This window comes from Carcharhinus amblyrhynchos, unplaced genomic scaffold (assembly GCF_965287045.1).
Source record: "Carcharhinus amblyrhynchos unplaced genomic scaffold, sCarAmb.v2.hapA scaffold_42, whole genome shotgun sequence".
In the NCBI taxonomy this organism is placed as follows: Eukaryota; Metazoa; Chordata; class Chondrichthyes; order Carcharhiniformes; family Carcharhinidae; genus Carcharhinus; species Carcharhinus amblyrhynchos.
In genome coordinates, this window is record NW_027649783.1 from 2,679,204 (window position 1) to 2,696,306 (window position 17,103).

Here is a 17,103-nt window from a genome sequence, read left to right on the forward strand (position 1 = left end):
TCCCTATTTTTGTCCACTCGGTTGAAAACACAGGAGGAAGTGGATAAAGCTATAAGTAAATAATCAATGCGACGGCTGGGAATCGAACCCGGGTCAACTGCTTGGGAAGCAGCTATACTCACCATTGTACCACCATCGCTCACATTGGCCCATTACCGTTATTTCAATCAGTTATAATTACGGAACTACCTGCGTTGCTGATTTCATCAGACACGAAGTGTGTCCATCAGACAGTTTGGAAACTGAACTTGGCTTGTCTCGTTTCCCTGGACTGTTTGAAGCCACCTTAGAAAGACGGAGATTGAGGGTGGATCTAATAGAGGTGTATAAGATTCTGAAGGGTATAGATGGAGTAAACAGTGGCAGGCTTTTTCCTAGATTGGAGACAAATATCACCAGGGGGCACGGGCTTAGCGTGAGGGGGGAGAAGTATAATTTGGATGCCAGAGGGAGGTTTTTCACACAGAGGGTTGTGAGGGTATGGAATGCACTACCAAGTAAGGTGGTGGAGGCAGGCACGCTGGAGTTGTTTAAGGTGTACTTAGATAGACACATGAGCGAAATAGGGATGAGGGATATAGGAGACTGTTTTAAATAAGGATCAGAGCCTCGGGACGTTCCTGGAAATCAACTGTTACATGTGTTGATGTTTTTCTCTTTTACTGCACAAGTGTGTCGGTCCACCTTGTTGTCTAACGAGGGGCATACACGTGGTGGGTCGTGCGTGGGCTGCTCTTGGATGTTTCGAGAATAGCCTAGTACTTCGCGTCGTTTGTGTAGACTTAAACTGGACGAGATGCTGCGCAACACTGCAGCTCAGTGACTATCACTGTTTGCTGTGCAGGTACATAGATTTGGGCCAGTGTCTGTGGGAGTTTGCGCATTCTCCCTGTGCTTGCGTGGATTTCCTCCCGGTGCTCCGGTTTCCTCCCACATCCCAAAGATGTGCTATGAGGCTGATTGGTGTAACAAATTGTTCCGAAATTATTCTCCCCTCAATCTGGTTTCCAATGTGGGTGCCATAAGCAGAGACATTGGTCAAGGGTGGAAGAGGAAAAACACAATGTTAAAATGGCGGCGCGGGCTCGATGGGCCGAAGGGCCTGTTTCCTGTGCCGTGCTGTTCTTTATTCTTTGTTCTTTTAACTATTGTTTCTGACTGAGAATTCATTCACTAGTTTTGAGGCCCTTTTTTCTCATTTTAACAAATTTTCCACTGACAACAATTTTAAACTAGATTTTCCATTAGACACAGATGAATGATGAAAATATTTATGTGAATTTTAATTATGCAGTCTCCCTCCCCGCCCCCTCCCCCCTCCCCCCTCCCCCCTCTCCCCCACCCCCCGCCAGTTCTCAGCCAGGCACTGACTGGTTAGAAGTTTATTTTACATTTTACAGAAAATAAATCCCTGGCCCATGATCTGCTTTTCTCCTGTTCTCAGGCACATTCACTTTCAACAAGGGCGCAATAACTGGTTTGAAGAGTCAGAGTCAGACTGCAGTCACCTCGTTTCTCTCGCCATCCCTTTATCTCAGAGTCACCTTACACCATATCCTGCAGCCTGATTTGGCCAAGTTGAGCGAATGGCTCAATGATTGGCAGATGCAGTATATTTTGAATAAATGTGAAGTGATCCAATTTGTTCGCAAACACGGGAAGACAGATTATGTTCTGAATGGTCATAAATTAGGAGAAGAGAATGTGCAACCAGAACAGAGTGCCCTCATGCACCAGTCACTGAAGGGAAACATGCCGCTGGAGCAGGCAGTAAAAAATGCAAATGGCATGGTGGCCTTCATAGCGAGAGGCTTCGAGTACAGGAGCGGGGATGTCTTGATGCAATTATACAGGGTCTTGGTGAGGCCACAGCTGCAGTTTTGTCTTCTTATCTGAGGAAGGATGTTCTTGTTCGAGAGCGAAAGCAGCGGTTTACCAGACTGATCCTTGTGATGGCAGGACTGAGGTATGAGGAGAGATTGAGTTGGTTACTTTTATATTCGCTGGAGTTCAGGAGAATGAGGGGCCTCCTTAGAAACCTAGAAAATTCTAACAGGATTAGTGGCGAAAAACTGCAGCAGGCGACGGTGCAGAGGGACCTCGGGGTCCTTGTGCATGAGTCACAAAAACCCAGCTTGCAGGTGCAGCAGGTGGTCAGGAAGGCGAATGGGATGCTGGCCTTCATAGCGAGGGGGATTGAATATAAAAGTAGGTAGGTCTTGCTGCAGCTGTATAGGGCATTGGTGAGGCCGCAGCTGGAGTACTGTGTGCAGTTTTGGGCGCCGCACTTACGCAAGGATATTTTGGCCTTGGAGGGAGTGCAGAGGAGGTTTACTAGGCTGATGCCGGAGTTGAGGGGGTTGAGCTATGAGGAGAGGCTGAATAAACTAGGCTTGTACTCGTTAGAGTTTAGAAGTATGAGGGGAGATCTCATTGAGACGTATAAGATGATGAATGGGATGGATAGGATAGAGGTGGAGAGACTCTTCCCGCTCAAAAACGACAGTAGGACTAGGGGGCACAGCCTCAAGATAAAGGGGGGGCGGTTTAGAACGGAGTTGAGGAGGAACTTCTTCACTCAAAGGGTGGTGAATCTCTGGAATTCTCTGCCCGTTGAAGTGGTGGAGGCTGCCTCGCTAAATATTTTTAAGAAGCTGGTTGATGGGTTCTTGATAAGAGAGGGGATTAAGGGTTATGGGGAGAGGGCGGGAAAGTGGAACTGAGCCACGACAGATCAGCCATGATCTTATCGAATGGCGGGGCAGGCTCGAAGGGCTAGATGGCCTACTCCTGCTCCTATTTCTTATGTTCTTATGTTCTTATAGGATTAGGCCGGGTAGATGAAAGAAGGATGTTTGGGAGTGTCCAGAGCCAGGGTCACAGTCTGAGGTTACAGGATAGACAGTTTAGGACAGACATGAGGAGAAGCTTCTTCACCCAGAGAGTGGTCAGAATGTGAAATTCCCGGCCACAGAAAGTAGTTGGGGCCAAAACATTGAATGTTTTGAAGAAGCAGTTAGAAATAGCACTTGAGACAAAGTGAATCAAAGGATATGGAGGTAAAAGGTGGGACCAGGATATTGAGTTGGAGGATCAGCCACGATCAGAATGAATGGCGGAGCAGGCTGGAAGGATCACTGCTCCTATGTTCTGTTTCTGTGTTTCTTTCACTGTATCTCTTAATTTGCAGCGAGTGAATATGGGTTCACTGTGCAGCTGTCAGACATCGAATTGAAAGACTGATACTCACTCACTCACCCTCACACTCTCTATTGTGAACGATCTGGGGAACAAACACTGTGAGAATCTCCAACCTCAGAGGCTTTAACAGTTACTGAGCTGGGAAACTACAACTAATCCCCGAGATTCAAGAGCACAGGGCGAGAGGAGAGGAAATCCTCTCTTGGGAGCTGTCAATCTGAGACACAGTTTGACCTGACAATGTGCAGATGTGAACCTGTTCCTTCCATCCCCAATCCGTTATTGCCAGGAACACCTAACGCCCAGTAATGACCAGCTTGTAACAATGTGTTTGAATGAACACGATGACATCTCATCTAAGCAGCATTTTGAAATTCTCATTCATTCAATGTATTCTGATGAAATGTTTTTCTTGTGCTCTGTGTGTCATTACATAAGAATCTTCCTCTGACATCAGACGTTGTTTTGTCCTTGTGATCCTGATGCTGATTTTTTCCTTCTGCTCATGTTATGATTTTGCTGATGGAACCATCGAAAGAACCAAAGTGACAGCACCGAAGGAAGCCATTCGGCCCATCTTGTCCATACCAATCCGAGGATACCCAGGTGTCCTTTCCAAACTCAGCTGCCTGCACCTGGCCCAGAACCATGCAGCTGAATGCATGATGGAGATCCAAATGCTTCAAAGCAATAACTCCCCAGGATGGCTGCCTGAAGCAAACATTTCCAACCATAAGCGCTATGAGCAGTGTTGGAATCTGCGCGGGGAAACCCCATTGGATTTCAAATCCAGCGCCTCAACCACTCAGCCATCGCAGCTGCTTATTTACCAGAATAATGTAACCACCTCAGTAATGTGCATATATTAACTTCATCAGGAACCAGGATTGTGCAGAGCACAGAGTGTGAGCTGAAATTTGTTCCTCAACTTATATTTTGTATCTCTGTCTCTGAATTCATTTATTAGGTCGGAGACTTGTTTTTCTATTTAAATATTTTTCCATTGAAATCTAATTACGTCGGAAGAGAAAATGAAAAAAAAACCTCTATTGCTGTCGAGTGTTGTGTGTGCCCTGTGTTTGTTCACTCTGTTTAAAGTCCAAGAGGCCGCGGATAAGATTCTAAATAAATTATCAATGCGATGGCCGGGAATCGAACCCGGGTCAATTGCTTGGAAAGCAGCTATGCTCACCACTAGACCACCATTGCTCATTTTTTTCCCAGAAGCCGTTATCTGCATTACTTTTAACTGCGGAACTTCCTCAGTCGCTGATTTTATCAGGCACCAGGAGAGCCCGGAGCGCAGTTTGGAAACTGAACTTGGCTTGTCTGGTTGAAGCCACCTTTTTACAATTGTTCCTTACTGGGAACTCATTGATCAATTCTGAGGCCTGTTCTTTCATTTCACAAAGTTTCCACTCAAAGCAAATTAAAGCTGAATTTTCCATTAGAAAGATCGTGATGGGGTGGATTTTTAGTGAATTTCATTTTAAGAGTGTCCACCTACTGTTATGACCTGTGATAACTCATTAAATAAATCAGAACAGTGATGGTCAGGAACTGACCCTTGGTCAAATGCTCTCACAGTCACCACTCCATCACCATCGCTCACCTGGCTCTGTCACCCACTCTGTAAGAAAGTCCAGCTCTGACAGTGAATCTGGTTCCCTCCAGGTCCAATCGGAGGATGGTCAGAAACTGTCACTGTCAGAAACTCCATTATCAGCGAGTGTGGGATGGTTATTTAACTGACTGTCACTGGTTGGTGAGGTTGTGATTTACTGTTACCTGTCAGTGCAAGAGCAACAAATAAAACTATACAAACACTTAGTTGGGGAAAGGGCTTCTCTTGAGGCTCTGGGAGTATTTGCATAATGGATATCTGCTTCTGTTCAGTTTGACGGCTGTCACGTCTGATACACTTTGATTCTTGTATTTTTTCCCCACGATACCCTTTCCCTATCGCGATGTGTCATTTTTAGATGTTCGTTTGCTTAAATGTTGAACGGAAACCAATTGGAATTGGCCGATTATTTCACCAAGATGCACTTTCTGCTCTGAACGCTTTTTGTTGCAGTGTGAGCGCTGCAGCTGGGGATCTGTGGCACAAAGAATGACACGTAGGACTTCTCATCATTGTTTTATTTGATTTGAATTGATTTATTATTGTCACATGTACTAGTATGCAGTGAAAGGTTTTATTTCTTGTGTGCTTTGGAGACAAAGCATACCCTTCATATAGAAGGAAAGGAGACACTGCAGAACGTAGTGTCACAATCATAGCTAGGGTGTTGAGAAAAGCCAACTCAATGTAAGGAAGGTTCATTCAGAGGTCTGATGGCAGCAGGGCAGAAACTGTTCTTGAGTCGGTTGGTAGGTGACCCCAGACTGTTGTATACATTCTTCCCGATGGAAGAAGATGGAAGAGAGAAGATTGTCTGGTGAAACATTCAAACTTTGCCTGTATCCTCATAACCCCACATATTTACCGTGCTAGTCCCCCTGACACTGAGGGACTATTTAGCATGGCCAATCCCCCGCTACTACGGCGCTAATTTTCATGGCTAAGCTGCCGATTCTGGAGAGACAAAATCTGCCATTCGGGCCGCAAATGAAGCTGGAGTCTGCTTTGGATCTTCTGAAACCACATGTTTACCTGGTGGCAAACTCCTGTCCAAAACTGGGGTCCTGATTTGAATCGATCGTCGGCTCGAGTTCCTCATGGGATTCGAGATATGGAATTGTTCTGGAACATTCACCCCTCAATCCTGTGTGTCCAAACTTCATCTTGGTTCCGTGAACCTCAAAGCACTGAGCGAATCATCAGTTCAGCGGCAGTAAGGAGACAGAATAAATACACCACTGACGAGAAAGGGATTCGAACCAACGCGTGCAGAGCACAATGGATTAGCAGTCCATCGCCTTAACCACTCGGCCACCTCGTCATGCAAAGAAGAGGGTTGTGTGTCCGAATCACGGAGCTTTTCTGTGTCGCTCTTTGGATTTTGGTTGTTTGCGATTGTTCCTGAAATGACAAATTCCAAAACTGGGATAGAAATGAAATTTTAGGGATGATCCGATTCTCATGTTTAGTTAATTTTTTATGCACTTTTATATTTGAACAATGTGTGAGGAATATGATTTGTCCATTGTCGGTAAAGTTAAAGCAAGGTTCACAGTCCCAGTTGTTTCTGGGAGCCATCAATGGGGAGAGCTGACTGGCTGTGATTTAACCAGAGGATTCACACCTCAGGAGAGGAGCAAGACTGAGAAGGCGGAGCCTTCATGATCAATCTCAACTGAACCGGGAATTGATCCCGCGCTGTTGGCTGAATAAACTGTCCAGCCAATGGAGACAAATGCTCTGGGCTACTCATTAATGAAAACTAAGACCATCACTGTTTCTATTTGATGGAGTGAGTAGGTGATAGCAGAGGATGGTTTCGATCCATCGACCTCTGGGTTAAGGGCCCAGCACGCTCCCGCTGCGCCACTCTGCTCCCAAAGTCAACCCCTCCCTGCTTATTACTGCTGCCCGCGAGCCAGGAATCTATTCACTGTCTCTTTTTATTACAAACAAAACCCTGGGAAGCTCACCCTGGCTGGATAATAACACGTAACATCACCCCGAATGTAACAGACAGAGTAAAACTCACAGAAAACCAGTAAAAGACTATTAGGACACACTCACAATGAGAGGCAGAAAATATTCGAACAAATCAGCAAGATACTGAGATGGAAAAACTGATTGAGTATGAAAAGGGATTTTCTGTTCGACAAAGATAGGCCCTGTTTTGAAATGCATGTTGTGTTGTGTAACTGTGCTCTCTGCTGTGTAACTGTTCTCTCTGTTGGGAACTGTGACTCTCCCGTTGACAGATCTTCACTGTGGTTCTGACAAATTCTTCCCTGTTGTGTAAATGTGTTCCCCGTTTGTAAATGTCATCTGTCTTGAGCAGAAGTTTTTTTTGTGTGAAATGTACTCTGTTGTTCTGTGAAAGTATTTTTCAGTGGAAAAGAATCAATGGAAATTTGAAGGCCGCCATTTCTGAGGCTTGCTTTCAATTCCAGCATTGTTTGGGCCGAATGGCCTCCTCCTGTTTCTGTTTTCTATCCATGTGCCTATGTGTTAAATCGGTGAATTTGAATTTCACCAGCTGCCGTGGTGGGATTTACTCCGCGTCCCCAAAGATTAGCGCGGGCCTCTGGATTACCAGCCCAGTGACATCACCTTTCATCCCTGTAAACAAAAACAGTTCATTCAGCTCAGCATTAAACCTCTTCCTGAGGAGATTAGAATTCCTGCCACAGAATTTCAATTAGCCGATTGATACAAAGCATTTTGTTCTAGTTTGGAATGTTAACAATTTATCCGGATGAAACATACCTTGTGGAATATCTGATCTAAAAACACTAAGACGAGTGAGAATTAAATGAATAAAGTTACAAGGAATGTAATTCTGAAAAAGCTGTTTGGAACTAACGGTGGATATCAGTTAAGAGGCGAGAGCTCAGTTTTCAGGAGATTCCACCAGATTTCAATAGACATTTATAAATTTATAAGGGACCGGACTCGAACCTAATTTGGATGAAGAATATGGAATGGTGCTGGACTATTCACCCCTCAAACCTGTGGAACTCTGAGTCTTACCTTCACCTTGGTCCGTGAACCTCGAAATAAGCGATCAGTTCACCCTCAATCAGTCAATGCGGAGACAGAGTTTGAAATGGAATAAAAGAAAGATGGAACTCTAATCGATTTGTGCAGAGGTTTTAGACTGTGCTGTCGGCAGTCAGGATGGCCGAGCGGTCTAAGGCGCTGCGTTAAGATCGCAGTCTCCTCTGGAGGCGTGGGTTCAAATCCCACTCCTGACATTGGTTATATTTTCCTTCGCGCGGCACCATCCAAACCCAAGAAATCTCTCACCTGGCACCACAAGGGCAGCAGATGCAGAGAAACAACGACCATCTCTAAGTTCCACTCCGAGACACACATCATCCTGACTTGGAAACATATTCCCGTTCCGGTGGTTCACAATCCTGGAAATTCCTCCCGAACGGCAGTGTGTGTGTGCACAGACACCACATGAACTGCACTGGCTCCAGAATGAATTCATCGCCAATTACTCAAAGATAATTAATTTGGAGAATACAGGCTTCCCGGGTCAGTGACACACATTTCCCGGATGAATGAATTATTTAAAAAAATCTCGCGCCACAGAAGGGGCGCGCCTGCCTTCAGAGCAGAAAACTGTGTGTATGAATCACACCCTGAACACAGCTACTTTTATACCAGATTTGTGTCTGAAAACAGTAAATGGAACCAACTCACGATAAACCTTTCATCGTTTAACGGAAGAGTTTCACTGAGTGATGTGTGTGATTCCCTCTGACGTTTTTGTTCAATATCGGGGGAAAGGGGGATTTGAAATCGGTGCAGTCATAGCCCACTGTCGGATCCAATTATTTTTCTTTCATGAATTTATCCGGGATCCCACAGCATCTGTGGAGAGAGAAACAGTCGTTCCAGTGTAAGGTCTGCATCTGAAATGTGAACTATCTCTATTTTCACAGATCCTTTCCAGTACTGGTCGTAAATCTGTTTTCACAAACACGACCAGATCTGGAACGTATTTCCAGCATTCCGCTGTACCAAAGTTAGCAATGTCAGGCTCTGTGGCTAATTTGGTTAAAGTGCCTGTGTAACAGCAGGCATATCCTTGTTTCCAATCAGTGTGCACGGACACTGTTAGTATCACTTATTTCCACAAATACACAATATCCGGAACGACTTTCCAGCATTCGACCCCACAGGAAGTCTGTGTGGTTTAGTTGTTGAAATCGCCTTTCTGGTAAACAGGTGATGTGGGGTTTGAATCTCAGTCCAGCCTGGATTCCTATCAAGTGATCTTTGCAATTGTGCAAGTCACAATGTCCCTTCCTTGCTAGTCAATATTATCTATCCCTTCACAGTTGATCATCTACAAAGATGAAACAAAAATACATTTCGAGACTCCCCACGATTATTCCGACTGTTTATTTACACGATCGAGGTATTTTCATCATCTTGATGTGAAAAAAAACATTTAATTTGCAACAAACCCAACGGTGTAAGTTCTACAAACACAGTTTTCTTTTTTTTGTCCCCTCAGGGAATTTCTAACACTGTCAAATGACCTTAGAATCATACAATCCGGACAGTGCTGAAGGAGACCATTCTGCCCATCGAGTCTGTAGCGACTCTCCGTCAGAGAATCGCACATAGGCCCTATGCCCGCTAATCTACCTGTACAAACACTTTGGGGACCGAGGGGCAATCGAGCATGGCCAATCCGCCCAAACTGCTCATCTTTGTGGGAGGAAACCGGAACACCTGTTTTCCTGGGATAACTTGCCTGGTTGAATGCAACCTGAACAGCTCTACAAACATTTCCCACCATCCAGGAGAAAGCATCCCACTTCATTCTCTTCTCATGTATAAAAGTTCACTCCCTCCACTACAGACACACAATGGCAGCAGTGTGCACCATCTACAAGATGCACTGCAGCAACTCAGCAAGACTCCTTTTCCAGCACCTTCCAAACCCACGGCCACTACAGCCTAGAAGGACAAGCGCAGCAGATACATCAGGATAACACCACCGCGCTGCAGGGCACTGATATTTATTGACTGATTTTTAGTTATTTATAAGTTGTTGTTGTTGCGTGTGAGTTTTTAATCTTCTTTATCTTCCAAAAGAAGCAGAAGAATTATTGAAAAATAAGTTCCTACTTCCAACGCAATCAGCGAACGCAATATCAAACGTTAAGAAAGCCACTGGCGTTTGCGTTTTCTTCTGTGGTTTCCCTGAGAACCGAGTAAACAAACACAGAGTGGAAAGATGGCAGAGCAGGAAATATCTGTGTCAAAGCTGAATCGCGTCAATGTAGCAGCAAACCGTTTGCTACTAATCTGATCCAAAACACAACTCTGATGTGATTTGAACCCACAACCTTTGAATGGCTAACCTATCTGTAATTAGAAGCCCAACGCGCTATCCATGGCGCCACAGAGTCACATGTCCAATGTACCCTTTACAGGGTCTTATATGGATTCTTGACAATGTAACAGCTGCTGGTAAGTTCAACAATCTTGTATTTAAAACGTCGGGAACTTCACTGATTGCAAACCATGTTGAACATCTTATGCCTGTTAAAACAGCGTTGGAATTGCAGACCTTTATGTCCTTTTTATAGGAAATCTGTCCAGAATGATCCTCCCTCTCTTTCCTCCTCATTCTCTTGCACATCTTGGAGTCTAATCTGGCAGGCTTCATCGTCGGGAGACACATTCTACTCCCTCTGTCACAGGGCGGATCAGTTGCAGTAAAACCCCTGAACAGAACACAACACAAAGCTGGAAGCTGGAAATCTGAAACAAAAACAGGAAATGCTCAGCAGGAGAGGCAACACTTTGATGAATGGAGATTTGTGTAAAACCAGCTCCTGAAGCACAGCACAGCTGCAAAGTTTAAAGTTTCCTTTAAATTTAAATTTAAATTAAATATTAAAAATTAAAATAAAAAAAAATTAAAATTAAAATAAAATTAAATAGGGATTGGGATGCCCTGCCTGCTGCAGTTGTAAATGCGCCTAGTTTGGGGGCGTTTAAGAGATCCGTAGATAGGTTTATGGATGGAAAGGGATTGGTTTAGGTTAGAGGGTCATTGCTTTTTAATTGGTCGGCTGTTCTGCGCTGTAATGTTCTATGTTCTGTGTTCTATATATCCACAATGGATGCTCCATTCTGTGATTTTGAGCAATTCAAATTGAGAATGTGCATTGTTATTCTAGTCGCCACAGCCTGAAAACCACTTCAGGCATTGATGTCACCCTTGGATTTTAAATTTGTAAATTCATTCTCTATCTTTTTGAAGCGAATATTGAAACATTATCCATCACCCGCTCAGTTCTTTTTGAACGAGAAGGAGAATTGAGGATATATTTGGATAACTTTCTTTGACGAAATTTGTACAGAAGCATAAAGGCGAGAATCACACACAGCGCTTCATTAAACTCACCCGCTAAACATTGAAAGGTGACAGTTATTAATCAAGGGGTGGAAATCCATTTATTCGTTTATTCTTTGTGGACAATAGGAAAGTTGGAACAGTATGCAATCTGGACAATATAACTGAGCAGAGTGAAACACAATGGGGACTGGGTAAGATGAGCCGACCATGGGCAGTGAACAAAGTGGAGGTGCAATGTTGTCAGACGGAGCAGGGAGTCGTTGCAGAGTGAAGGTACATCGGAACGTGGGAGTGTTAAATGTTTAATGCTCACTGTACAAGTAGACGGTGAAATACAGACCTCAGGCTGGATATTCAATCTGTTCTGAGATGGGTGAATAGACTGTGGCATCTTGGCATGGTGCAATAGGGACGAGGAACACTAAAGGTATACACTTTAATTTATATCACCTCTCCTAGAGCTTCGGACCGAAATATAACACTTCACACTTTCTTACATTAATTAAATTGCATCTTTCGGATGTCTGCCCATTCCACCAGCCGGTCTGTATCTTCTTGAAGATGGTCAATATCCTTCTCACTAAAGTTTCTCACTATTTTCAAGTTTTGTACTGCTGGTAAATTTTGAGATTGAAACCTGTACACCCAGGTATCGATCAGTAATATACGTGGAGAAAAGCACGTTTCTGTCTATATACCATCCCTAATCAGAAATAGGTAAATTTTTGTGTAATATATGCTTTAATATGTTTGTACCAATAATTAAACTATTGCATAGTGAAATTCTGACTATTCTAAACAACAATGATTCAACATGCCACTTGGTTCAAAAGGAAATACATACCGGTACTAACACCCTTACTTAAAAAGCATAGCCTTGCTGATTTATCTGTATTTATATGATGAATAAACTCAGCACAACATGGGCAGGCGGGCCGAATGGAGTACTTCTACTCTTATTCCCTATCTTCGTGTGTCTGTATCCTGGTTGTTAATTTCCCCTCAACTGGATTGCTGAAACACACGGTTCACTGGGAATACCAGAATAAAACTAAAATATGAGAGAAAAATCAAACTGTGGGATTCTCAGCTCTGTCAGACTGTCTGGTCTTCAGACAAGATGACAACTGACGGCATTCAGCCAGTTTCCTGAATCCACAGCACGCGGTTATTTATCCGGTGTATCCTATCCCAGAGACCCACAACAAGGTTAAATGACCTTAAATCGAGTGATTTTTTTTTCTCGTGTTCTGCAGTAATATATTCTCTACAATGACTTCTCGGGAACACGAAACTGCTCCTGATTTCACTCATTCTCAGAATCTACTCTGGAGAAAAATGAAAGCGAACCCCGGGCTCGTCCGGGATTTGAACCCAGGCTCTCTCGCCTTTCCGTGTCGTGACCCTAAGCAAGAATCATACCCCTAGACCAACGAGCCAACTGCCAACCACTGTGCGATGGAAGCATCTTTTCAATGTCTCCTTTAGCTTTTTAACCATCTTTTCGGAACAACATTGTAAAATCAGGAATGTTCCCGAACAATGTTCCATTTCACTGTCTGTTCTGGTGAAGATCAGAAGCAGTGATATCAGTTTTCACCACTCGCCAAGTCGACCTGTTACAAACTCGCCAGTCGCGTCGGTAATCTCATTCTGACAGCCGGATTTGATTTGGTTTGATTTATTTTTGTCACATGAAATAGTACACAGTGAAAGGTATGGTTTCTTGCAGACAAAGCATACCGCACATAGAGAAGGAAGGGAAAAAGTGCTGGATGTAATACCACCTCATCTTTCCACAAATAAGGGGACCAAAACTGGACACAATATTCCAGTTGTGACTTCATCAACACAATTGAAACAATATTTCTCGACTTTCTTGCTCCAGTTTTTTTGCAATATATGCTTACATTCAACTTGCCTTTTTAAAATTAGACATTTTACCCGCATACTGACTTTCTGTGATTCTGGACAGGGACAGCCAGATCCCTCTGCCCAGACAGATTTTGAAACTGCTTTCCAGAAGGATAATAATTTGCCTTTCGCATTTATCCACATTGAACTCCATCTGCCAAAAGCTATCCAATTCTCCGAGTATATCTAGATCCATTTGTAATATTTTTACATCCTCTTCACCGCCTGCTTTCCCACAAATTGTGCATTATTCGCAAATTTTGTCCTGTTACACTCGACAAAAGAAAAACTACGTATTTCTTGACAAGATAAAAGTAAAATCCTGCCGATGCTGGAATCTGAAACAATAAATGAAAATGCTGGAAAAACTCAGCAGGTCTGACCTCATCTGTGGAGAGAGACCAGCTGAGATTGTCCAGCATGTTCAGACTTCAACACACCCCGTCTTTCCTCCAAAATTAAAAAGAACATGCGGTTTGATATGAACGGCAAACGCACCTTTCTGTCTCCACCTGATTTGTGTTTTTTTCTTCATGCATCCATCTCATTCTCTTTCCTGCTAATCCAAAAGTCTTAATTAGTTAGATAAAGCCGCTGTTTGCTGCATTAAATTTTTCTCCGTATTGGGGAAAATAACTGATCTCGTCAGAACTGAGTTGTCGCTCCGGAAGTGTAAGTGACAAGTGTGCAATGCGTATGGTCACTGCACGAGTCAGCTCCTCGTTAGTATAGCGGTTAGTATCCCCGCCTGTCACGCGGGAGACCGGGGTTCAATTCCCCGACGGGGAGTTAATCGCCATTTTACTACTTCAAATTGTACTTGTGTTGTTCTCAAACTTTCAAAATAGAAACGAAAAAGACTGTCACGAAATGAAACTTTCAAAAATGCAAATCTTTACATTTGTACCGACACTTTTCGTGACCTGAGATCAACGTTCGTTCAATTCATCAGCATTTTGGCTCACCTTTGATTTGGCGATGTCACGTAGTCAACACGTGGAATATTTCCCTGATATTAGCACAATGTCAATAAATGCTGTGATTTCATATTTTTCAGTTCTATTTTTGGATGATCCACTGATTCCCAAACCCCTGAAAATAGAAAGGAAACCTCCAATGTTTTTCAACATTGGAAATCCTTTTGAGTCTGTGAGTTGTGAAGATTCATGCAGCGTGAGGAATGGAATATTAATGCATGATTGTCAGAGCAGGAAGGTTCAGTTCGAGCTGGACAAAATTTTGGTGAGGCCACCGCTGGAGGACAGTGTGCAGTTCCGGTCAAATCACTACAGTTAGGATTTCATTCCGTTGGAGAGTGTGCAGTTTCCATTTACCAGGGACCAGATCGTTGCCTGGGATGGAGAATTTGAGTGATGAAGAGAGTCCATGTAGACAACATTCACTGTCCTATTCTCATCAACCACATTTGTCACTTCCTTGAAACACTCGATCATGTTCGTGAGACACGGCCTCCCCTTTACAAAATCATATTGTTTCCCACTAATATGTCCACTCAGTTCCAAGTGGGAAAAGATCCTATCTCGAAGAATCCTCTCCAGTAATTCCCCGGCCTTTGATGTAAGGCTCACCGGCCTGTAATTACCTGGATTGTTGCTGTTATCCTTCTTCAGCAAAGGAACAACATAGGCGATTCTCCGATCATCTGGGACCTCCTCTGTCGCCAGTCAGAATACAAAGATTTCTCTCAAGGCTCCAACAATTTCCTCCCTTGTCTCTCTCAGTATTGGGGGTATATTCCATCAGACCTATCTTGTCGACCTTAATATTTCTCAAAGGCACCAATACCTTCTCCGTTTTGATCTCAACATGACTCAAACCACCTGCACATCCTTCCCCAGACTCATAGTCATACACGTCGTTTTCGGTCCACATGACGCAAAGTAATCATTTAATACTTCACCCATTTACTCTAGCTCCACGCATAGATTCTCTCCCTTGCCCTTGAGTGGGCCGACCCTCTCCCTGGCTACCCTCTTGCTCATTATGAATATATAAACAGCCCTGGGATTTTCCTTAATCCTGCTGGCCAGTGTTTTTTTGTGACCACTTTTAGTCTATTGTTTCATTATATTTTTCATCTTCCACATCAGGTTAAGGAGCGACACTCCAAAAGCTCATCTTACCAAATAAATCTGTTGGACTTTAACCTGGTGTCCTGCTGCTACTTAATGTGCCCACCCCAGTCCAACGTCAGCAACTCCACATCGGTCTGTGAGAGAATGGAATTAATACTGTATCTGTCACCCATGATCTGCATACAGATTTGTTCCTCTATCTCTTTCTCACCACACTTCCCTTTTTCCTTCTCTATCACTTCTGTTCACATCGTATTGAATAGTAATTGCCTGGCGTTCCATGTGACTGATGTAGTCACTCTGTCCGTGGTACTGTTGGGGACTCAATGTGTATTTGCCAGTTAGTGGGAGCTGGGAGTGACTGCGGGGTTCATTCCCTCCCTGCGATGCTCTGTCATTTTGGGATTAATGTTGTAACTGTCCTTCTCGGCCTCTATATGAGGGGACTGGGTTTACTTTTACATATCAGTCTCTGCAACTGCCTGTGGGATTCATCCTCTAATTGTCAGTCTCTGGCTGTGTAAATCAATGTGTATTCTTTAAATATCAGAGAAGAGAGAAAATTACAGCATAGGAGCTGCCCTTCAGCTCTCTGAGCCTCCGCCGACCATGCTGCCCATGTGAACTAAAACCTCCTTTCAGTCTGTGGCACTGAGCCTGCTTTCTGCTCAATGGGCCGAGTGTTGGCGAGTGGAATTAGTTGGGCAGGCCAGGGCATTTCATGCATCACTGTAGATTCGATGGGCCAAAGGGCCTCTTCTACACTATCCTATTCTCTGATACATGGCCTTACAACCCAAGCTTGGAAAATGATGTATTCATAGGTAATGTATTTTGGGTGGGTGTCAGTATAAACTGCAGAAATTTGGTACATGTCTTAAAACTCACAGTTTGTTTTCCCCGCATAGAATTGTTGATATTTCAAACACTTTGCCTGAATTTGTTGTGAATGCTGAAAATGTAGTGACTTTTCGAACACTTCATCGAATCATAGAAACCCTCCAGTGCATAAAGATGCCATTTGGCCCATCGAGTCCGCACTGACCACAATTCCACCCAAGCCCTATCCCGATATCCCTCCGTATTTGCCCCTCATCCCACGACATCTCAGGACATTCAGAGACAATTTCAGCATGGACTACCGTGCCGCCTGATACCGTTCAGTTTGAGGGAAAAGGTAAACTGGCCCGTACGGGGATTGAAACCGCGACCTTGGCGTTATTAGCACCACGCTCTAACCAACTGAGCTAACCGGCCACACACAGAGTGTCGTCCACGGACGGTTATCGGGGCAGCACGGTAGCATAATGGTCAGCAGTGCTGCTGCACAGCTTTAGGGACCTGGCTTCAATTAGAGGAGTTTGCACATTCTCCACGTGCCTGCGTGGGTTTCCTTCGGATTCTCCGGTTTCCTCCAACAGTCCAAAGATGTGTGGGTTAGGTTGATTGGCTGTGCTAAAATTTCCCCTTAGTGTCCTGAGATGCGAAGGTTCGAGGAATTAGCGGGTAAAAAATGTAGGGATATGGGGGTAGGGCCTGGATAGGATTGTGGTCCGTGCAGACTGGATGGGCTGAAGGGCCTCTTTCTGCACTGTAGGGTTAAAGAAAAACACTTATCAGAAACATAGTGTGATTTCTATGTGTGTGTTGCCTGATGTTGTTGATGATGTTCTTGTTTTATTTTCATTATGTGACTGTGTTTTCACTGACTGGCAATGAAGACAAATAAATAAATGTCTCATGATCGAATTGAATGGTAGAACAGAGTCAACGTGCCATGTGCAATGTCTGTTCTTAATTGCTGTGTTCTGCTGACTGGAAGAGACGGATCGATGGATACTGAGGGAAATAAGGGTGGAAATTGCAGTGGCAATGGAGGC

At 44.0% G+C, this 17,103-nt stretch overlaps 6 non-coding genes across 6 annotated transcripts; 2 read left to right on the forward strand and 4 right to left on the reverse strand.

Annotated features, from left to right (window-relative positions):
* Positions 1 to 67: 67 nt before the first annotated feature.
* On the reverse strand, positions 68 to 139 carry trnag-ccc (transfer RNA glycine (anticodon CCC)). The gene has a single exon. It is a non-coding gene; the product is annotated as a tRNA-Gly (tRNA).
* Positions 140 to 6,064: 5,925 nt separating this feature from the next.
* Positions 6,065 to 6,146, reverse strand: trnas-gcu (transfer RNA serine (anticodon GCU)). Its single transcript has one exon. It is a non-coding gene; the product is annotated as a tRNA-Ser (tRNA).
* A 483-nt stretch (positions 6,147 to 6,629) lies between these two features.
* Positions 6,630 to 6,701, reverse strand: trnak-cuu (transfer RNA lysine (anticodon CUU)). Its single transcript has one exon. It is a non-coding gene; the product is annotated as a tRNA-Lys (tRNA).
* A 1,292-nt stretch (positions 6,702 to 7,993) lies between these two features.
* On the forward strand, positions 7,994 to 8,076 carry trnal-aag (transfer RNA leucine (anticodon AAG)). The gene has a single exon. It is a non-coding gene; the product is annotated as a tRNA-Leu (tRNA).
* Positions 8,077 to 13,844: 5,768 nt separating this feature from the next.
* Positions 13,845 to 13,916, forward strand: trnad-guc (transfer RNA aspartic acid (anticodon GUC)). The gene has a single exon. It is a non-coding gene; the product is annotated as a tRNA-Asp (tRNA).
* Positions 13,917 to 16,406: 2,490 nt separating this feature from the next.
* trnai-aau (transfer RNA isoleucine (anticodon AAU)) lies at positions 16,407 to 16,480 on the reverse strand. The gene has a single exon. It is a non-coding gene; the product is annotated as a tRNA-Ile (tRNA).
* Between the last annotated feature and the right edge of the window lie 623 nt (positions 16,481 to 17,103).